Raw genomic sequence first — 25,204 nt, 5'->3', positions numbered from 1 at the left:
TACATCTCCCCCCCTCTAATTTACCACTTCATAAATACCGATTCGGTATGATTCGGTATTTATGAAGTGGTAAATGTAGATTTACCTACATCGGGCCCTAAGACTTTAAGGGCCAGATGTAGGTCGGTCGGTAACGACCGAAAAACGCTATATTCGGCCGTTACCGACCAGATAACAAAATTTGTCATGTAAGGGGCAATATATTACCGAATCGGTAAAATTACCGAATCGGTAATTTTACCGATTCGGTAAAATAAAACATCGATAAATATACCGATTTAAAGCCACCCATATGTAGGTAGGACTCTTCTGGTCATAATTTCAAAACACAGCACAGCTCCTATGCACATACACACCTTATCAGTACTAATACTTTACATTAACTACAATTACAATTGGTAAAAAAATGCAAAATCGCCTTTCAAAGCATAATGCAAACACTTGACGTAAAACATTATTTAAAATATACATGTGGCCTTGGATTTAGGCCCCTACATACCGATTGGCCATTTACCGGTCGGAAACGGCCGTAACCGGTCGGTAAATGGCCTGAAACAACCACCTACATCGGGCCCTAATTATGCATGCATTTGATTTCAAACAAAGTTTTTAAACCTTTTATGTAAAACAATAATACACCTACATTCATGCGGAACAGACTTAAGATGCCCTAATACACATCAAAAAGTTTTTTTAAGGAACTTGCACCTTTTTTTCAATAACTTTTAACATGGCTATGTAACTCAAACAATCAAAATGAAAATTTTTCAGGCACACATGGGGGCGTATTTACAAGGGCCTTGCACTACGGGGAAAGTGACTTCAAATGACCAGACACACATGGGGACGTATTCACAAGGCCCTTGAACCCGGGGGAAGTGACTTGAAATTGCTAAGCACACATAGGAGAGTATTTACAATGCCCGTGCAACACTTACGCATCATTTTTTACATATACACCGTAACAATACCAACACAAAAGCATCATATATCTGTTCCGCAAAAGCGACGCATTGCAGGAGTCACATCACAAGTATATAGTTTCTCATAATTTTTTAAAGCATGCCTTTTCCTTAAAAACGATTTTCCGATCATAATTTGAAAACACAGCACAGCTCCTATGTACATACACACCTTGTCAGTACTAATAATTTACATTATCTACAATTACAATTGGTAAAAGAATCCAAAATCCTTTGAAAGCAGAATGCAAAACACTTGACGCAAAACATCATTTTAAATACACAGCTGACTTTCTTATTTACGCAAAAAAGCATACCAGTCTTTATCTAAAATATATAAACGATAACTCACCTTTACAAATTCTTTTTGAAATTCAAAACAGACTCAGAAACACACCAATTATTCTTTAGCAGAATTAAAGGTATGCACTCCAGAGGCTGGAACCAACAAAGGCACTGAAACGCTGATATTCATCACACATATCTCTCATGTCAGCCAATCAAAACTCTTCCCTCACTATTTTCAAATCAACACCCTTCCCCCCTCTGCCCTTTCTACCTCTTTTCCATAGCAACTACCGCCTTCCAGACCTCTCAGGTTTACAAGTTCACACAACAATGTTTCAAATGAACTCTGAACTCTCAGTACACCTGCTAATCCACTGAAATCTTTCATAACATCATTTTTATTAACCATTCAAATTACATCTTTCAAAGAACACATCCATGCACCCTAACTTTCTGTTTTCAGCAATAGAAATACACCAATCACTGCTAATGAATCATTTGCACTTAAACTCCACAGTTTTTTTTCATTACAAACTTCACTATTTCAACTGCCATTTCATTCCCACACTTCATCTGACTGCAGCAAAAACTCCTCTAGCCATGTTTTCAGTCTGGATTCTTGGACATAGCTACATCCACTGGGCTCACAGGTATGCTGATAACAGAAATTTACACAACCTCAATTTACAAAATGTGGAAATTAAATGGATTGGCCGAAGAGGATTGAAATGTCACCAATTGATACCATTGGTGAAAACCTTTTTACATTTGCCAAACCCTGACCTCATAATAGTGCACTGTGGCGGAAACGATTTAGGCACTTTGACTGGGGTAGGTCTGGAAATGCTCCTAAAGGACACCTTTGAGCATTTGATGACACTTTTTCCTCAAACTGCCTTGGTATATTCCAATATATGCCAAAGACAAAAATGGAGGTGGTCCAATCAATTTTGTCCACAAATAGAAAAATCGAGGAAGCATGTAAATAAGTCTGTTTCAGCTTACATGAGGGACCATGGAATGGGCTGCATCTACAACAATAACTTGCGTTACTACATGCAAGATATCTACAGAGGAGATGGCGTGCATTTCTCAGATGAGGGGAACAAAGTTTTCATACTAAATTTAAGAATGCGTATTGGTTCCTACTTATAAGTTTCTAGAACATACACAAAACCCAAAAGATCTTTTCAGAGCTACCTTAACTTAGTGTACTCTTTTGAAATTTCGAATGTACCTTTTTTCACTTATTTTCACCTATATTCGCTTCCCGGTACGCTAACTAGTTCGCGTACCGGCAGCTAACCACGCGAAAAAAAACGATTCTTTTTTTAACAACAAATATGAGCCTCCTGAGCCACCCTCAGAAAACTTAGGGAGACAGGATACGTCTAAACTACCCCAATCTACCCATTCTGATCATTATTTACCCTCCATCTTGTATCTCAATTCTACGGAAACACAAAATGGAGGACTCCCGTAACGCTGCAAGTTCGCGTACAGAAAAACAACTGGAGACACTTTCACCAATTAAACATTAGCTCATACTACATACCAATCCCTACCATTTTCACAAATATTGTTGGAATACCATTTAGCCATTTAGCATGTAGAACTCTCTAAAATCCCTGAGGTAAATTACTTCACAAAACATATCGGAAGTGTTGGAAATGACAACTAATTAAAAGATTACTTTAAATTTCTACCATTATATCATGACATTTCATTGGTTATGTACCTGAATATATATATACAAAGAGAGAGAAACACACCCATTTTGACTACTACTTCGTGAAGTGCATAACAAAAAATCAACTGATAACTTCAACTTATATTTAAAAGGTAAGATATTATTTATAAAACTGAAGTATGTTCTGTACTGAAAGCTAATTAGAAAAACATTTTCTGACAATTATATTCTATCACTCTGTAATACTTATAGAAAAAAATAGACTTCTCTGTTTTAGTTATGGCACGGCCAGTCCTAGGATTTTCAAGACCATGGGCTAAAAGGGAACGTGCGCGAGGCCCCCTCCAATTTACATAAGTGGCCCCTTGCAAGGAGAACATTCACAGACACTGAGGGGGCCCCATTGTCCAGCAATTTGACGCCCCCACAGTTTTAACTTTTACTCCACACGCATTTCTCACACCTTCATAGGTGTGAGAATTGATTGTGGTCTAAAAGTTAAAACTGTGGGTGCGCAAAAATGCTAGACAATGGGGCCCCCACAGTGTCTGTGAATGGTCTCCTTGCAATTGAGAGAGCGTCTCCTTCTCCCTCCCCTTTACCTCTTGACACCATCCATGAGAGGCCCAAGGAGGGGGCCCCCTGCAATAGACCTTAATTGCAGGCGACACCTTTCTTTATGATAGATCTCCAGGAAAACAAAAGGACACATCACCAGTGCGTGGCCCCATGCTGGTGGGCTGAGTGCGAGACCATGAGCGGCAGCCCACGCTGCCCATGCCTAGCGCCGGCCCTGAGTTAAGGATAGAGTTAGACTTCTATAGTATAATTCAGAATTGACTAAGAGTTTATTTGATCATTTTCTTCATATTTCTACTTCTAATTTGATACCATACACTGCCCAAAGAAAAAAACACTATATAAATAACCAAACTGCCAATCTGTACTGAAACCCAACAATGCCCTTTCTGTACTGATATATTTTTTAAAAATTCATTTTTCAGAATTGAAAATGGAAGAACAACAAAACAACATGAAAACTGAAACAGAAAAAAAAATTGAGACACAAGTTGACATGGATTTCTACGACGACACAATAAATAATGAACTTGTGCAATGTGTAGATGCAGTAGATTTTCTACTAAAAAATGAAGAAAAAAATGATCACGATTTTTTAGATTTTCTTTTAAATTTTGAAAAACAAAATGAAAAATAAATTTTAATTTCTTAATTCAAAAATAGTTTGACACATTATTTATTTTTATATGTATATTGAAAACTAGTAGCAAATGTATTATAACGTGAAGTCAGACTTAAAATATACTGTGCAACTTTTTGGTGTTACATACTAGCTTTGTTCATAGTTACTTCCTTTCTCCCACTATATAATCCCCAATGTGTATTTAACATCTCTTTATCATCTCCTGCCACCATGTTGTTTCGGCTTTCCAGACAGACTATGGTATGAATTCCATATACCACAATAACTTCTATAACAACAGGCAAGATATTTACAAAGGAGACGGCGTTTATTAAATTATAGACTCTGCATTGGTACCTACATGTAGCTACGTAATTAAAAAAAAACAAAAAAAAAACAAAACGAACAATCAATAAACATACAATAAGTTAAAAGTCGATCATTCTTGTTTCCTTATAGTACGCTCCCCAGACCACTTTCCGGTACGCGAACCGGGCGCACCCCACGAAAAAAACATTTTTTTTTTTTTTTTTTTTGGGGACCCGCGGGGCACTTTAATATCCCCCTCATCAATTCTAGGGGGTCAGAAGGGGTCTACCTTGCCCCCTTTCCTTTATTTCCCCCTTCATTTTGGCCTCCTCTTGTCTCTCGATCCTACCGAGAGTCAAATGGCGGCCGCTACGGACTGTTTAGAATGTTGACAGACACCGAAGAGCCAATCAGCTTCGCTTCGCAAAGCTCCGTTACGCGATTCCATCCACAAACGCCAAAGTTATTAGACATAGAATTTTCAAAAGTCCCATAGGAAAAAAATCCTAACTATATATACCTACTTGCGACCGCCAGTAGGTAATATATATATATATATATATATATATATATATATATTACCTACTGGCGGTCACCAGTAGGTATATATAGTTAGGATTTTTTTCCTATGGGACTTTTGAAAATTCTATGTCTAATAACTTTAGCGTTTGTGGACGGAATTGGCTGAAATTTTCAGGAAAATGGAACATTTTGTTTCTGAGCAGCCCCTGAAAATTTGGGGGGTGTTCGGCAAGGGGGGGCCGAGAAAAAAGGGGGGTCCCAAAACGCATTTTTCCCATGTTAATTTCCATAGGGCGGTTGGCCTCACTTTTAGATCGAACGGCTGAATGGATTTGCACGAAACTTGGCAAAATAGTAGGGACTGTTAGCCCGATGTGCCTTTGCTATGTCTCAATATATGTGCTCCAGTGGATTTTGAGAAATTAACGTTCAAAGTAAGATATATATCTGTAACAGCACTCCGGGTAGCGATCCGGTTCGCGTACTTTTCGCGTTACGGAACTTTGCGATGCGAAGCTGATTGGCTTTCCGGTGTCTGTCAACATTCTAAACAGTCCGTAGCGGCCACCATCTTGTCTCTCGGTAGGATCGAGAGACAAGAGGAGGCCAAAACAAAGGGGGAAATTACCATAAGGGGGCATAGTAGATCCTCGTTGACCCCCTAGGTTTTATGTGGAGGTTTTAAAAGGTCCCAGCAGGGCCCAAAAAAAAATTTTTTTTTTTTTTTGCGTGGTGAGCGCCTAGTACGCGAACCGGAAAGCGTTCTGGGGTCGTACTATAAGGATAAAAGAATGATAGACTTTTCTAATACTGTATGTTAATTGTTTGTTGTTTTTGTTGTTTTTTTGTTTTCTTTATTTTTAAAGTATTTTTTTTTATTTTGATTGTGTTTCATAATTCATTAAACTTTCTAACATTTCATTGTCAGAAATTTCAAAATTGAATATAGGGTGTAACATGTCCTCATTTTGAAGCAGGTTATCCACTGCTTCAACACATTGTAGTAGTTCCTGGTCTCTACTTTGATCCATAAAATCATCAATTTTTCCTTGGCAGCTCTCCTCCAGTACAATTGTAAATTTAACTTGTTGCTCGCCTTCCATTTTGCCTGAAATTTTGATTAAAAAATATATATTAGTAGAGATACGGCACTGTTGGGATTCATTTTAGATAGGCAGTTTTTATCAGTGAATTTATCTTTTGGCAGTGTATAGTATCAGAGTGGAAATAGGACTATAAAAAAGTGTATGTGATTTAACCAAGACAAGCCTAACTCCATTCATAACTATAACAGAGAAGTCTATCTAAATCCATAACTACTACAGAGGGATAGTATATATCTATCAGAAAAAGTCTACCATATTAAGTTATAGTGCACAATATACTTCAGTTTTAAAAATAACAACTTACCTTCACAAACAAGTTGAAGTGTTTGATAGCTATTCAAATGTGATGTACAACAAGAAGTAGCAGTCAAAATGGCTGTGTTTTCTTCTCTTCCTTTATATATATTCAGGTATATAACCAATCAAATGTCAGGTAATATAAGTAGAAAATGAAAGTAACATTTTCATTGGTTGTCAATTCCAACACTTCAGATGTGTTTTGTGAAGTAATTTACCTCACGGTATTTAGAGAGGTCTACAGGCTTAATGGCTAAATGGAATTTCAATCAAATTTGTGAAAATGAAAGGAATTGTTATGTAGTATGAGCTAATCTATATTTGGTGAGAGTGTCTCCAGTCGTTTTTCTGTGAATTACTTTCCCACCTTTTTTTTGGACCGCTTTCCGGGTAGCGGTCCGGTCCGCGAACTAGGAGCGTAACGAAAGTCCACCATTTTGTGTTTCGGTCGAATTAAGATATAAAATGGAGGGCAAATAATGTTCAGAATGGGTAGAAGGGGGCACGGTACAAGTATTTTGACCCCCTAGGTTTTCTGAGGGTGGCTAAGGAGGACCATATGTGCGGGGAAAAAACATTTTTTTTTTAAATTTTGCGCGGTTAGCTTCCAGTTCGCGTACCGGGTAGCGCTCTTTGAGCGTAGTTTGTTGAAAATTAGAGAAAAAAGTTAGAGAAAAATAATAATTGTGAGTGATCAGATGTAGGGTAGCTCTGAGAAGAGCTTTTGGGTTTATGGTACATTTTGGTACTTATAAGTAGGTACCAATGCGCAGTCTTAAATTCAAAATGAAAATTCTGTTGCCCTCATCTGAGAAGTGAACTCCATCTCCTCTGTAGATATCTTGCATGTAGTAATGCAAGTTATTGTTGTACAAGGAGCCCATTCCATGGTCTCTCATGTAAGCTGAAACAGATTTGTTTACATGCTTCCTCGCTTTCTCAATTTGTGGACAAAATTGGTTGGACCACCTCCATTTCTGTCTTTGGCATATATTGGAATATACCAAGGCAGTTTGAGGAAAAAGTGCCATTAATTGCTCAAAGGTGTCTTTTAAAAGCATTTCCAGACCTACCCCAGTCAAAGTGCCCAAATCATTACCTCCACAGTGCACAATTAACAGGTCAGGTTTTGGCAAATGCATAAAGGTTTTCACCAATGGTATCAATTGGTGACATTTTAATCCTCTTTGGCCCAACCACTTAATTTCCACATCTTGTAAATTGAGGTTAGGTAAATTTCTGTTCTCAGCATACCTTTGAGCCCAGTAGATGTAACTATGTCCAACAATCCAGACATTAAACATGGTGGGAGAAGGTTGTGCTGCAGTCAGATGAAGTGTGGTAATGAAAGGGCAGTTGAAACAGTAGGAGTTTGTAGAGAAAAAAAACTGTGGATTTCCAGTGCTAATGATTCATTAGCAGTGATTGGTGCATTTCCATTTCTGAAAACAGAAAGTTAGGGTGCATGGATGTGTTCTTTGAAAGATGTAATTTGAATGGTCAAGGAAGAAACATTTAATGAAAGATTGCACTGGATACGCAGGTGCACTGAGAGTTCAGAGTTCAATTGAAACATTGTTATGTGAATTTGCAAACATGAGAGGTCTTTCAGGAGGTGGTTGCTAAGCAAAAAAGGCAGAGAGGGCAGAGGGGGGAAGGGTTTTGATTTGAAAAAAGTGAGGGAAGAGTTATGATTGGCTAATATGAGAGATATGTGTAATGAATATCTGTATTTGTGTGCTTTCAATAGCTGCAGCCTCTGGAGTGCTTCTTCTTTGTTCTGCTGAAGACAATTTGGAGTATTTCTGAGACTGTTTTGAAACTCAAAAAGTATTTGCTAAGGTGAGAAAAGATGTATTTAATTTAGATAGAGAATAGTATGATTTAAGGAGAAAATGATGAAGAAAGCTGTGTTTTTAAAATGTGGCTTTGTCTCAAGTGATATACAAATAGATTTTGTTTTTTGGGAGAAATTGTAATTGCATATTCGGTGTAGCATTCTGGCATGCAGTAACACAAGTTATTGTTGTACATGGAGCCCATTCCATGGTCTCTCATGTAAGCTGAAACAGATATGTTGTTTTTTTGAAAACAATTACATTTCTGGATATGTACTGCTAGAGCTTCATAGGTTGTTTGGGTCATATTTATAAGGCATTTGAGTGTCTATGATGTTATTTTTCCCTTTTTAAATGGAAAGCGTTCTTCATGGGGCAAGTTTGTTGTAAATACGCTCCCACCTGTGCTTGGCAAATTTAGATTTTGATTATGGGAGTTACATAGCCATGTTAATAATGTCCCAAAAATGGTGCAAGGGCATTCAATAAAACGCTTTCATGTGTCTCAAGGACATTTTCAGTCATTTCCTCTTGAATGCAGGTATACAATTGATTTATATGCTGTGTTTAAAAACGATTTTTTAAAATCTATTACATTTCTGGATATGTACTGCTAGAGCTTCATAGGTTGTTTTGGGTCATATTTATAAGGCATTTGAGTGTCTATGATGTTTTATATATATATATATATATATATATATATATATATATATATATATATATATATATATATATATATATATATATATATATATATATATATATATATATATATATATATATATATATATTACCTACTGGCGGTCGCCAGTAGGTATATATAGTTAGGATTTTTTCTCTATGGGATTTTTGAAAATTCTATGTCTAATAACTTTGGCGTTTGTGGACGGAATTGGCTGAAATTTTCAGGAAAATGGAACATTTTGTTTCTGAGCAGCCCCTGACAATTTGGGGGGGTTTCATCAAGGGGGGGCCGAGAAAAAAGGGGGGTCCCAAAACGCGTTTTTCCCATGTTAATTTCAATAGGGCGGTTGGCCTCACTTTTAGCTCGAACGGCTGAATGGATTTGCACGAAACTTGGCAAAATTGTAGGGACTGTTAGCCCGATGTGCCTTTGCTAGGTCTCAATATATGTGCTCCAGTGGATTTTGAGTAATTTAGGTTCAAAAAAAGATATATATCTGGGCGGAGCCTAACCACACATCTGATCTGATTTGGCTGTCAGCACTTCATCTAAGAAGTGTTGGCAGCCATCTTGGGACCAATATACATGATAGCACCTCATTAAAAAGCATTGTAGTTAATAGAGGGTTTTAGGACTTTAGTTACATTATAAATCATTTGTTGATGGTACCATACTCGTTTTAGGAATTGTGGTGGGTTCTAAGGTGATTTTACCATGTGAAAAAACCTTCTGCTGTGATATCATGAATATTGTTTGAAAGAAAACTAATATCTCATGATTTTCCCACAGTGGTTTGGAGAGGGATCTATAAGCTAAACTGAAAGCATATTTTCGGTAAATTCACATTATCTTTCTCAGTCATGTGAAAATGAAGTCTGACATTCTCAGTAAAACATGTACATCCAACAAGGACAGAGACTGTCAGTTGATTCCTTTGTGTTCTACTGCAGCCTCCTAGAGTGTTCTAAAGAACAACTAGAGCGCTAACAGTCCTACTTATTACAAAGGTATGGCACACCTGAAGCCATCTTGATTGGAATAAAGTGGTAACTCTTAAAACATTTAATTTAAAAAGAAACAACATGAGGGGGTATATTTTGCCATAGAAAGTATGATTAGTGCTGCAGAATGAAAAATTAGGGCACATTTTGAGTGACTTCTCAAATCCTTTTCTATTTCATTAAAACATTCTGACATGCAGTCTCCCAAAATGGCCACCAGAGACAAAAGAGCCCAAATGTAGCCCAAATATCACCCAGATGTAGCCCAAGTATAGCCCAATGACAGAATGTCCCAGAGTGTTCTAAAGAACAACTAGAGCGCTAACAGTCCTACTTATTACAAAGGTATGGCACACCTGAAGCCATCTTGATTGGAATAAAGTGGTAACTCTTAAAACATTTAATTTAAAAAGGAACAAAATGAGGGGGTATATTTTGCCATATGAATTATGATTAGTGCTGCAGAAAGAAAAATTAGGGCACATTTTGAGTGACTTCTCAAACCCTCTTCAATTTCATTAAAAAATTCTGACATACAGTCTCCCAAGATGGCCACCAGAGACAAAAGAGCCTAAATGTAGCCCAAATATCACCCAGGTGTACCCCAAGTATAGCCCAATGACAGAATGTCCCAGAGTGTTCTAAAGAACAACTAGAGCGCTAACAGTCTTACTTTTGACAAAAGTATGGCACACCAGAAGCCATCTTGATTGGAATGAAGTGGTAAGTCTGAAAACACTCAATTTAAAAAGGAACAACATGAGGGGGTTAATTTTGCCATAGAAAGTATGATTAGTACTTCAGAAAGAAAAATTAGGGATCATTTTGAGTGACTTCTCAAATCCTCTTCTATTTCATTAAAAAAATTCTGACATGCAGACTGAAACATGCACTTTGAATACCAGCAGCAGACGTCCCTGGTGAGCAGTAGCTTTACTACCGTGATCTAATGTGCAACTAGAGTGCTAACATTCAGAATTTATGGCAAATGTGGGACACATCTGAATGCCTTCTTGATGGAACCAAAGTAAACAAGCATTGAAAATGCAATAGATCTCGCCCTCGTTTAAGTTAAAGCCATTCTGTTTGTAATGAGGTGGCTTTTTAGCTTTGCTTTTATTAGTGTTTTTTCAACTTTCATGTAAATAACATGCATCTGTATGCATAAGACGCAGTCTTCTCTTCCAGCACAGACATCGACTTCAGCCACGCCACAGAGCTTCAATGGACGGACCACAGCTGCATCCACTTCACCTTCAAGAGAACGACGACCCACCACCACCAGCAACAGGCCGCCCGCAGAAGCTGGAACAAGATCACAGCAGACCAACTCGCCACCTCCCTGAGCCAGCACCCTCCTGCCAGCTCAGCGAACCCCAGCCAGGCCGCCGACAACCTCACGAAGTGGATCAGCATCTGCGCGGACAAGCTCGCCCCGCTGAGGACCCCGCCCAGCAGACCCGGCAGCAAGAAAGCCCCATGGTTCACCGACGAACTCAAGAGCTCCAAGAAGAACTGCCGAGCCCTCGAGAAAGTCTGGAGAAGGGAACCCACACAGGACAACAGGACCACCTTCAAGCTGGCCACCCGGAAGCACCACCAGCTGATCCGCGCCGCCAAGAAAACTGCATTCAAGGACCGGCTGGACAACAACGCACACAACTGCAAGGAACTCTTCAACATCGTGAAAGAGCTATCCAACCCCAGCGCAGGAAACAACGACATCACCCCATCGCAAGACCTCTGCAACTCCCTCGCTTCATACTTCCACAACAAGATCGCGGACATACACAACAGCTTCAACAACCAACCAACGCACACCAAGACCGAACAACCACCCCCCACCACCACCCTCCACGCCTGGACCCCGATCAGCACCGAAGACACCATCCGCACGATGAACTCCATCCACTCCGGATCAGCGACCGACCCCTGCCCTCACCACGTCTTCAACAAGGCCGACGCTGTCATCGCACCCCACCTGCGAGACATCATCAACACATCCTTCGACACCGCCACCTTCCCTGAGAGCTGGAAGCACGCCGAACTCAGCGCCCTACTCAAGAAACCCACAGCGGACCCCACCGAACTCAAGAATTACCGCCCCATCTCGCTCCTCCCGTTTCCAGCCAAAGTCATCGAGAAGACCGTCAACAAGCAGATGGCCGCCTTCCTCGAGACGAATGGATCCCTCGACCCCTCGCAGTCCGGCTTCCGAGCCAATCACAGCACCGAGACCGCCCTCATCGCCGCCACCGATGACATCCGAGCCCTGATGGACAACGGAGAAACAGTGGCCCTCATCCTCCTAGACCTCTCCCCGGCATTCAACACTGTCTGCCACCGCACCCTAGTGCAGCGCCTCAGCAATGTCGGAATCCAGGACAAGGCGCTGGAATGTATCATCTCCTTCCTCGACGGAAGAACACAGAGAGTCCGCCTACCACCGTACAAGTCAGAGGCCACCGAAGTCATCTGCGGTGTCCCCCAAGGATCCTCACTGAGCCCCACCCTCTTCAACGTCTACATGAGCCCCCTCGCGGCCATCCTACGCCATCACAACCTCAGCATAATCTCCTATGCCGACGACACCCAGCTGATCCTCTCCCTGACCAATGACCCCGCCGCCGCCAGAGCCAACCTGCACGAAGGAATGAAAGAGGTAGCCGAGTGGATGACGACCAGCCACCTGAAACTGAACTCGGACAAGACGGAGGTCCTCATCCTGGGCTCTTCACCCTCCGCCTGGGACGACTCCTGGTGGCCCCCCGCCCTGGGCACCGCACCCAAACCGACAGACCATGCACGCAACCTGGGCTTCATCCTGGACTCCTCCCTCTCCATGACCAGGCAAGTCAACAACGTCTCCTCGGCGTGCTTCAACATCCTACGCATGCTACGGAAGATCTTCCGGTGGATCCCCACCGAGACCAGGAAGACCGTCACCCAGGCCCTCGTCACCAGCCGACTGGACTACGGCAACGCCCTCTACGCCGGTACAACCGCCAAGCTCCAGAAGAGACTCCAGCGGATCCAGAACGCCTCAGCCAGACTCATCCTCGACATCCCACGAACCAGCCACATCTCTGGACATCTGAGAGACCTTCACTGGCTCCCCGTCAACAAAAGAATCACCTTCCGCCTCCTCACCCACGCACACAAAGCCCTACACGACCAAGGCCCAAGCTACCTCAACAGCCGAATCAACTTCTACGCTCCCAAACGCCACCTCCGATCAGCCAACCACGCCCTCGCCGCCGTCCCCCGCATCCAAAGAGCGACCACAGGAGGAAGGTCCTTCTCCTACCTGGCCGCCAAGACCTGGAACTCTCTCCCTCCCGACCTGCGCCTGACCCAAGACCACCTCTCCTTCAGGAAGAAGCTGTAGACCTGGCTGTTCGAGCAGTAGCGGCATCCCCCCCACCCCCAGCGCCTTGAGACCCTACGGGTATGTAGTGCGCTTTATAAATGTCAGTGATTGATTGATTGATTGTATGCATGCATTTATGTTTGTATTTATATAGATATACAGATGATATATGTTTATATATGTATGTATATATATATATATATTCACTGAAAAAACCATAGGCTATAGACCATATATAGTTAGGAATTAGCATTTACAAAACCTTGAAAATTCACTGAAAAAACCATAGGTTATAGACCATATATAGTTAGGAATTAGCATTTACAAAACCTTGAAAATTCACTGAAAAAACCATAGGTTATAGATCATATATAGTTAGGAATTCGCATTTACAAAACCTTATTTTACTCACACAAAACCATTGAAATTCCATATATAGTTAGTTTCACTAACTATGTATCGCGCACCCGCAATCCACTGCTGATGATGTCACATATTACATCATTCATGACATGGTCAGTGACATCACTGATGACATCACTGATGACATCTCAAATGACATCACTGATGACATCACTGATGACAACATCCAGTGACTGTATGTTTCTGTAAAGTTAAAATATGTCTTACATATTGAAGAATGAGTGGATGTATAAGTGTCTGGATGAAGGATTTAGTAGGTGCATGACTGACTGTATGAGTGAGTGATTAAATGTGTCTCACTGAGTGCATGGGTTAGTGACTAAACTGTCTTAATTTGTGCATCATTATGTCTGTTGTTCTGTAAACTGTTGCATGTGTTGATAAGTAGCTATATGAGTAACTATATGGGTTATTGATTGGTTGCCCAAGTATTTGTATTGGAGACTGAGTGTGTGATTGGGTGGCTGGGAGGTGTATGACTCTGTGCATAGATGTGTGAGCAGTTGATTCACTAGATGTATGGTTTCAAAAGTGCATGTGGAAACAGCTGTATGGGCGGTTGACTGTGTGCATGAGTGTATTGGTGAGTGAATGGATATCTCAGTGCTACATGTCAAAGTAAGTACATATGTAAAACACAGTACATGTGAGAGTTGACATATATAAATAACTGTGCATAAGAGCCAGTGAATGTGTGAGTGGCTGTATGGATCATTGTGAACTTGTATCAGGGATTGTATAAGAGAGTAAATATGTGTTAGTATATGTTTGAATAAGTAACGTTTGTATAACTGTATAGTTGAGGAAATGGAGGTGTGATTGATTCTTTGCATGACTGACTAGGTGTGTGAGTAACTCCATAGATGAGTGACAGTCTGTGAGTGTTTGTTTACACTGATTGTATCTAAGGTTATATTAGAGTCTGAAGAGGTTCATCGTATTATCACATGAATGATATCATCAGTGATGTGATCAGTAATGTCAAATGAGATGTCATCAGTGATGTCATCAGTGATGTCATTTGAGATGTCATCAGTGATGTCATTTGAGATGTCATCAGTGATGTCATCAGTGATGTCATCAGTGATGTCACTGACCATATCATGAATGATGTAATATGTGACATCATCAGCAGTGGATTGTGGGTGCGCGATATATAGTTAGTGCAACTAACTATATATGGAATTTCAATGGTTTTGTGTGAGTAAAATAAGGTTTTGTAAATGCGAATTCCTAACTATATATGGTCTATAACCTATGGTTTTTTCAGTGAATATATATATATATATATATATATTTTTGAAAACAAAGCACCCCCGGTATGAAAGTGCACTCAGAACCAGCTCATTTTACAGGCAGAACAGCATTTATTTAAACGCAGAGTAGATTTCTTTGCCTTACGCATTTCGGGGCTTCAAGCCCCTTGGTCACAGGCATCAGCATGTAATGGGATTGAAAGAAGGCACTTCACAGCATGTGACTATTTAAACTCTCCAATTAGCAACGGGTAGATACAACACAGTGTTGCATGCTGGAAAATGAAGTCCGTAATTGTTTTCAATTTGTAAATACCTTCCTTCGCATTATTTCCTTAGTAGGGTCAATATATATATATATATACAGTATATAAACCTGCGGACAAGGGCGGGAACATTGTGCTGCAGACAAAGGAGGATTACAATAAGGAGGCAGCGAGACAACTGGGCTGCAAATCCACGTACCTAAGGATAACAGAGAGAGAATATCAGACAAGTGTCAATGACTATCATGTGCTTATCACAAAGTGGCCTAATGAAGGTCTCCTTGAGATGGAAGAATATATGTTCCTGCGACGCCTTAATCCCATCATTCCCACATTTTATCACCTCCCTAAGGTGCATAAGAACCCTACTGCACCCCCAGGGAGACCAATTGTTGCATCGCAGGGGAGTCGCACTGAGCACTTATCTATGTTTGTGGATTATTTTTTGTTACCTTTTGTTCTGACTTTGAAGTCACATATCCGTGACACTACAGATTTTTTGGAAAAACTGAGTATGATTGAGTGGAAGGAAGGCTATACCCTGATGGTGTTGGACATTACTAGCCTCTACACCTCTATTGACCATGGTGATGGTCTGTTGGCCATGAAGTACTATCTAGACCAGAGACCTTTGAAATTTATGAGGCATAGTCAAATGTTGTTGGAATTTGTACAATTCTGCCTAACTAACAATATTTTCCTTTTCCAGACAGAACTCTTTCGTCAGCTGTCAGGGACAGCGATGGGCACCTGCTTCGCCCCCAGCTATGCAAACTTGTTCGTAGGCTGGTGGGAGGAGCAGGTGGCCTGGGGGGCAGACAACACATCATGGACCCAAAATCTGATCAGTTGGTATCGTTTCATAGACTATTTGTTTATCGTCTGGAACGGCACAATTGAGAGTGCTAAACATTATATGGGGAGATCGAATGAAAACAGTGTAAACCTAGAATTCTCGGGTGAGGTGAGCCAAACCACTGTGAATTACCTCGACGTGACGATCTATGTTGAGGGAGGGACACTTAAAAGCAAACTTTTCCGTAAACCCACAGCGGGCAATAGTGTTTTGAGAGCTACCAGTAGTCACCCTGTTAATCTTGTCAAGAGTATCCCGTATGGGGAATTACTCAGGATAAAACGTAATTGCACGGATGATGAAGAATTTCAAATGGCAGCCAGTCTATGCTTTGAACGCTTTAAAACGAGAGGGTACGGAGAGGAACTTCTCATTGATGCATACAAAAGAGCCAACTCCACACATAGGAAAGATCTGTTTAACATTTACAGGAACGCGGCGGATATACTGGATGGCAACCTGGTTCGAGCCATAAACTCCTTGCGGGCACAAATCCGATTCTGGGGCACGCTCCCGCTTAATGTCCCGGCCAGGATCACCCTGTCCAAAATGATAGTCTTGCCCAGACTTCTGTACTACTATTCGAACCTGCCGGTCTATGTCCCAGCCCGGGTCTTCAAAGACCTGGAGGCCTTAACGCGAACCCTCATTTGGAATGCGGGGAGGCCGAGGGTGGCCCTGAAGAAATTATATGCCCCGACGGCCTCGGGGGGACTAGCGGTCCCGAACCACGAGCATTACTACCTCGCCGCACAGCTTCAATGGGTGGTAGCATGGCTCGCGGGCAGAAACTTAAACGACACAGCCTCAGCAACCCCAGCACTGACCCATGCGGAGGCTCTCGCACTGTTCCACCCCCTCAGAGGCGTGTCACGTGAGACGCAACTACATGTAGCGGTGGCACTGAGATGCTACAAGCGTGCACTGACATTAACCAGGGAAACTACACCCTACGCCCCAGCATTACCACTGGAGGGACTACCCAGACCGGGAGGAGTGGTGACGGCAGCGCGCCTACAAGACTGGGCACAGGTGGGACTTGAAACGATGGCGGACCTATATGACGATGGGGCCCTGGTGCAGTTCGAGGGGCTAGTGGAGAATCCTGGACTGCCAGCGGGTCAATTCCTGACGCATGCATCAATGATACGGGTCCTAACAGAACACTGGGGAGACATGTCAGCGGAACCTGAGACTCACCTCCTAATACAGTATCTGCACGTAATGGGGGCGGGCACGCACGTCGTACACTGGCTAACGCAAGCGCTGAGGTCCCACACTACATGCTCCCTGCAGTCGCTCAGGGACAGGTGGACCACTGACAGGGGGGAGGACTGGTCGGATAAGGAATGGGAAAGGATTTTAGAGGGACCACAACATATTCCCCGCAATTCGAGATTCAGAATCATACAGTTCTACATAACACACAGGACATATCTGTCCCCGGACAAGATTAATCGCTACTTTGGCCTGGACACGTCCAAATGCCCACGTTGCGCGCTACTGAACGCGGATCTCCTACACATGCTGTGGGCATGTCCCAAGCTACAGACGTATTGGCACGATGTCACCACGCTGTTGGCGAAAGGGACGGGGCTAAGCGCTCGACACGACTGGGACACTTGTGTATTGGGCCTCCTCACCAGGACGAAACACAACAAACCGCACATGAGGTTCTGGGATTTAGGGCTGATAACCGCCAAAAGACTCATAACCCGCCACTGGAAAGCCGCAGCACCACCGCTGACAAAACATTGGAGTGCCTCCCTCACCTACTGGGCGACCGCAGAGGCCACGGTACTAAGCAGGGAGGAGACGGCGGGGCGGAGGGCCATACCGATAGCCCAGATGTGGGAGGGTTTCCTTCGAGCTTTTGCCAGGGCCTGCCATGATAAAGGGGTGATGTAGAGGGAGAGTAGTGAGAAAGGGGAGAAACGAAGGCCGCGCGCAGATGAACAAGAAACGCCATCCCCGTGATCCACCGCCCTCCCCCCCCTCCGCCCCCCCCCCCACACTCGCCCCCCCCACCCCCCATGGTCCCCCCCCCCGCTTCCCCGCCCGCTCCACCCCTTACACCCCCCCCCCACCCCCTCACCTGTCAGCAGGGGCTACACACACAGGCGACTCCGCTAATGCACTCCCACCCCGGGATTCAGAGTTATCACGCACCATTTGTAATACCTTCCTGTGAGCACCACGGGGCAGCACCCTATGAGGCTACTCCGCCCGCAACCAACGAGACAGGGCCCACACTGCAGCACCCCCCCCCCCCAAGCTTAGGTTCGTTGCACCCACACTTTCTTTCCTGTTCTTCCCTAGTTCGGAATAGCGACACCCACGGCAGAGGTCGCCCCCCAGTTGACCGCACCAGACCTGCCTTTCCTACTCGCACCCTCACTACTAGCATACAGAGACTACACACAGGAGTGCAGCACATAGGCAAGCCACTGCCGAGACCTTCCACCCCACGGTGCCGACATCCTGACCAATCTAGTAGTCCACAGCACTCGTACATGCCGCCCGGAGTCGGGCCTGGATGGCTATTCGTACTGTAGGGAGTCACCACACTTCACTACCGACCAAAAGGCTGCGAACACCGGGGGGACGGCTGGTCACCAGGCTACCCATCTGGGCGGGCGAGATTGGATGTCCTGGTGGGAACGGCACTGCGAGTCACACCGAGACAGGACAATGGAATGAATGGTCTGACGCATGCAGTGCCCACCCATGAGGCGATAAGTGGTGATTTTTATATATATGTGCAATTATTGGACCTTCAACCATCGACTGTATTTGCTTTGATACTGTACGAACCACTCCGATTGTTGTTTCCCCTTTGAATTATGCACATAACGAACTGTACTTGTATACCAAGAGTTTCAATAAAACAGATTTAAAAAAAAAAAAAAATAGGAAAGATCTGTTTAAAAGCAAGGAAAAGAAAACATCAGCTACCAGTGGGGGCAAATTCAGGCTCATAATCCCCTTTTCCCAGGATGCCGGTTTTCTTAATAAAACCATCAGGAGAAGCTGGCATATTTTGCAGACTGATCACCTACTCAAGGATGATCTACCCACCAATCCCCAGATTACATATCTCAAGGCACGTTCTATTAAGAATGATTTGGTGCAGAGTCATTTGATCGAGTCCCCTAAGACCAATGCTTTTGGTGAAATCTGTGGTTTTTCCCCCTGTGGGAAGTGCAAGGTGTGCAAGTTTAGTAAAAGAGTAAGATCTTACACAATCCCTAATACGGGGATACAACGCAGGATCAATAAATTTATAACTTGCTCCACACCCTATTGCGTATACTGCCTTACATGCCCTTGCGGGCTGCGGTATATTGGCAACACTGTCAATCCACTGAAGATGCGTGTATTAGAGCGCATGCGCGCTATTGCCAATTTCGATGAGGCGTACCCGGTGGCGTGCCACTTCGATCAAGCACATAAGCGCAACAGGGATCTGTTAAGCTTTTTTGGCCTGGACCATGTACCATTAAACCCGAGAGGAGGGGACAGGCTTGTCCGACTCCGTAGACTCGAGTCCAGGTACACAATTGATCTGCAGACCAAAATGCCACTGGGTATGAACATACATGAAGAACTATCATCTCATCTGGGGGAATAGAGAATTTGAGTAGATCAGTTGGGAGGCCTCTTATTGGAACCATTTGTCGACTATGAATTTCCAGCTATATATGTATTCGACTTGGTACCCCTTCTGGCACATAAAGCTGATGACCTGTATTGTTAATTTGATCTGAAAATAATTTGATTTCGCTTTTGTTACACATTATGTGGACATGGTCCTATAGTCATTATGTATGATTTGAGGCATATGGACTTTTTTAGAGTCGTTCAGCCTTATGTATAGTAGCTCTACTTGGATAGGCATTCTTCGTGCCACACATGTCAGTAATTATGATATTATGTTTTGTGATTGAGGCCTCAGTATTTGTCTTTGTCCATTTAATGAATTGATAGGAGTAAGGGTCCTCCTTGATTCCATGCTTGAATCATCTGTGTACTGGCCCATCCAGGGCTTGATTGCTTGATATTATTTATATCTTTATTTCTTTGGGGGAGTTAATGGGTAAAGCAGATAATTTCAGCTGTTTGTACAATCGTACTTTGACCTTATTAATTTCTGGTTAGATGTGCAGAATATTGTGTTTCATATTATTTATATCGATGTGTCTGATATAATTGCCCATCCAGGGCGTAATTAGAATGTTTAAGTCATGTTATTGACTGTTGGACCTAGACACTCCAAGATGGCGCTTATGCTTTTCTCCCCTCCCTACAGGCATGTCCTATGTTTATTTTCATGACCCTGATGTTTAAAATGATGATGCCTCTGCCGGTTCGGTAAACTTAGAGAAAGGTTCCGACCGAAACGCGTCAGTTTGCTGTGGTGTAATTAAATTTGTGATAACGTACCTCCGCGAGTGCTTCCTTCTTCCTGCGGGAGAATTACGCTTCGGGAGGTGGAGCAGTACTGGATTTGCGAGTGCACCCTCGCAACGGGAGCACCCGCCTGGGAGTGCGACGCTTTGGTGTTTCCTGAGCTGCAATATATATATATATATTCAACAACGAGTTGCCTGTTGTGAGGAAACCCGACACAGGTAAGTTCAATATAAGCCACCATTTAATATTTCGGAGGGCATACAATATTCAAGCTGCAGACAGTACTTCGCACAAGTGGCAATGTCCTTTCCAACGCGTTTCGTGAACCAAATCACTTCGTCAGGGGCTGTGGGCATTGGCGTGAAGGAGAACACACCCTTTTTATTTACTTATCTCCCGCCCAGACGGGCGTAACCACACCCGTGGTATGCTGGTCTTTGAAGTTCTTCAAAATTCACCCAGTGGCGTGTGCTGTCCTCGCTTCAAATTAAACAAAATTTCTCTCCCAAGTGCGTTGCTCCGTACTGAAGTAGCCTGTCATGCCTTTTCGGTCCTCCAAGGCCAAACCTGTCCAACAGCCTCAGCGCCGCTTGACACTGAAGCAGGACTGCACAAAGTGCAGCAGGGCATTTCCTCGCGGCTCAGGCGGGGCCGCTACAAATTCAACAACGAGTTGCCTGTTGTGAGGAAACCCGACACAGGTAAGTTCAATATAAGCCACCATTTATTATTTCGGAGGGCATAAAATATTCAAGCTGCAGCCAGTACTTTGCACAAGTAGCAATGTCCATTCCAACGCGTTTTGTGAACCAAATCACTTTGTCAGGGGCTGCGGGCATTGGCGTGAAGGAGAACACACCCTTTTAATTTACTTATCTCCCGCCCAGATGGGCGTAACCACACCCATGGTATGCTGGTCTTTGAAGTTGTTCAAAATTTACCCAGTGGTGTGTGCTGTCCTCGCTTCAAATTAAACAAAATTTCTCTCCCAAGTGGGTTGCTGCGTACTGAAGTAGCCTGTCATGCCTTTTCAGTCCTCCAAGGCCAAACCTGTCCAACAGCCTCAGCGCCGCTTGACACTGAAGCAGGACTGCACGAAGTGCAGCGGGGCATTTCCTTGCGGCTCAGGCGGGCCGCTACAAATTCAACAACCAGTTGCCTGTTGTGAGGAAACCCGACACAGGTAAGTTCAATATAAGCCACCATTTATTATTTCGGAGGGCATACAATATTCAAGCTGCAGCCAGTACTTCGCACAAGTAGCAATGTCCTTTCCAACGCGTTTCTTGAACCAAATCACTTCGTCGGGGGCTGCGGGCATTGGCGTGAAGGAGAACACACCCTTTTTATTTACTTATCTCCCACCCAGATGGGCGTAACCACACCCATGGTATGCTGGTCTTTGAAGTTGTTCAAAATTCACCCAGTGGTGTGTGCTGTCCTCCCTTCAAATTAAACAAAATTTCACTCCCAAGTGGGTTGCTCCGTACTGAAGTAGCCTGTCATGCCTTTTCAGTCCTCCAAGGCCAAACCTGTCCAACAGCCTCAGCGCCGCTTGACACTGAAGCAGGACTGCACGAAGTGCAGCTTGGCATTCCTCGCGGCTCAGGCGGGGCCGCTACATATTCAACAACAAGTTGACTGTTGTGAGGAAACCCGACACAGGTAAGTTCAATATAAGCCACCATTTATTTTTTCGGAGGGCATACAATATTCAAGCTGCAGCCAGTACTTCGCACAAGTAGCAATGTCCTTTCCAATGCGTTTTGTGAACCAAATCACTTTGTCAGGGGCTGTGGGCATTGGCGTGAAGGAGAACACACCCTTTTTATTAACTTATCTCCCGCCCAGATGGGCATAACCACACCCGTGGTATGCTGGTCTTTGAAGTTGTTCAAAATTCCCCCAGTGGTGTGTGCTGTCCTCGCTTCAAATTAAACAAAATTTCTCTCCCAAGTGGGTTGCTCCGTACTGAAGTAGCCTGTCATGCCTTTTCAGTCCTCCAAGGCCAAACCTGTCCAACAGCCAGGCAGCTTGACACTGAAGCAGGACTGCACGAAGTGCAGCGGGGCATTTCCTTGCAGCTCAGGCGTGGCCGCTACAAATTCAACAACGAGTTGCCTGCTGTGAGGAAACCCAACACAGGTAAGTTCAATATAAGCCTCCATTTAAATATTTCGGAGGGCATACAATATTCAAGCTGCAGCCAGTACTTCGCACAAGTAGCAATGTCCTTTCCAACGCGTTTCGTGAACACAACACAACACAAAACTACAGGATTGATCTGGGCAGAAAATTGAACTCATGGAAGGAAGGAGGGCTCCTAACGGAGGATGAAAGAAAATTCCTTATGGTAGAATATCCAATCACTCCTACCATGTATTTCCTCCCCAAAGTGCATAAGACACTCAACAAACCCCCTGGACGACCAATTATATACAGTTGTGGTAGCCTGTATGAACACATTTCTGTATATGTCGACCACTTTCTGTCCCCAATTGTACCAACTTTGAATTCATACATTAAAGACACGGGGGACTTTTTATGTATATTGATGGACACGCAATGGCAGCCCACATATCTACTAATGACAATAGACGTTGTCTCATTATACACCTCAATTGAGCATGAGATAGGCGTCAGAGCAATTCAATATTTTTTGCAGCAACGTCCTGTCAGTGAATTTGAACATTCCAAAATGTTGATAGAAATGATTAAACTATGTCTCTACAACAATGTATTTCTGTTCAATAAGAAAGTATACTTGCAGAAGTGTGGAACTGCAATGGGAGTTTCCTTCTCTCCCAGCTATGCTAACCTCATTATGGGGTGGTGGGAGAGGAGCATAGCTTGGAGAGAAGAAAATGACCATCACATGGCGAATGTAGCGCTATGGTTGCGCTTCATTGATGACCTCTTCCTGTTATGGAAGGGGACAGAATCAGAATTTCAAACTTTTTTCAACATACTTAATGACAATGATGTGGGCTTAAAATTCACATACTCAATAAGCAACAAGGAGGTGGAATTTCTGGACACAAAAGTTTATGTAAGTAACAACCAAATACAGACAACAGTATACAGAAAGAAAACTGCCTCCAATAGCCTACTACACGGTCATAGCTTTCATCCTGAAAAACAAAAAAAAAGCATTACATTCGGAATGAAGAGAAACTGTTCGGAGGAAAGCGAAATGGAAAAGAAATTCGATGAAACAAAAAGGCGATTCACACAACGAGGATACAAATACTCTGACATCCAAAGAGGAGAAATGGAAGCCAGAAAGAAAACAAGAGCAGAAACACTGTTAACCAAGGAAGAGAAAAAACTAACACTGAAGAGACAAACAACAAAGAAGAATCACCACGTATGATCATTACATATAACAAAGAAAGTTACAAAATTCGAAAAATCCTGACAAAGTACTGGCATATAATCCAAAAAGATCCGGATATAGGCAATAACATAGGTGACCGACCATTGATGACCTACAGGCGAGCACCTAACCTCTCGGATCATCTGGTGCACAGTCACTTTGAGATCAAAAAGACTGACAACTGGCTCACAGATAAAAATAAAGGATTCACCAAATGCCATACTTGCAAGGCCTGCAAGATAGGAAAAAACCTAAGGAATCTAAAAGATCCAGCTGGAAAAATCTTCGTAATCAAGGATCATATTACCTGTGAGACCACTTTTGTGGTATACATGCTACAATGCTGTTGCAGAAAAAGTTACATTGGCAGCATCACATGTACATTAAACAAGAGAATCTTGGAACACACACACGCCATAAAAAATGGCGACCACTCTTATGCTATGGCCAAACACATCACTAGTCATACCAACAAAACATGGAAGGACATCCAGTATTTTGGCCTAGCAACGATACCACAGCATGAACGTGGAGGAAACAGGAAATTGAAATTACGAAGACTGGAAACCAAACTAATCATGAGATTCAGAACGAAACAACCTACAGGATTGAACGGGGACGAAGAACTTTATTTTCATCTTTAAACCATTACATGATATAAAAGATTGCACTCCATGCCTGCAAAAATGACTCAGAAAAACAAACTCTGAACATGAGAACTAGTACAGTTATGGAAATGCCGTTGTAAATTGAACTGCAGACTCAAAAACTTTTTGAACCAAGAAACTTGATTTGGACATTATTGCGACTAATATTTAGCAGTGGCAAGGGCACTCAGCCCTAGATATAGAAAGAAACATTGTCCACAAATATGAGACTGATTAAACACAGTGATAAAACCTGGTTTATGCTATAACCTTACGTGCACAGTAATACACTGCTCAGTCGCGCTTTTGACACATGCAAATGTCAAATTAAGATGCGAAAAGGGATTACACGGACAGACATGAGCTAAACACAGCACGCAGCAAAGGGCACTCAGCCCGTGACCACACCCAATTTCTCATGTTAACTTGCTAATGCGAATATCACCAAAATGTAGGGAACCGCATTAACAGAAACTAAGCACAATTGTGAAATGTAATGCAATTGAAGTAATCGAAAATGTATGCTAGCAAGTTAGAAATAATTAACTGCATGAACTACATATCCCAAAATGCATCACTTATGTCCAATGTGTGTATATATGTGGAAAGTGAAAAGGGACAACTGTATGACACTGCCGTGAGAAGGAACGTTATGTTCGAAACGCGTAGGCGATCACAGTGTGTGGAATAAACTAATA

Source organism: Lissotriton vulgaris, chromosome 7 (genome assembly GCF_964263255.1).
Source record: "Lissotriton vulgaris chromosome 7, aLisVul1.2, whole genome shotgun sequence".
Classification (NCBI taxonomy): Eukaryota; Metazoa; Chordata; class Amphibia; order Caudata; family Salamandridae; genus Lissotriton; species Lissotriton vulgaris.
The sequence above is the reverse complement of the archived record's forward strand: the minus strand, read 5'-3'. Positions refer to the sequence as shown.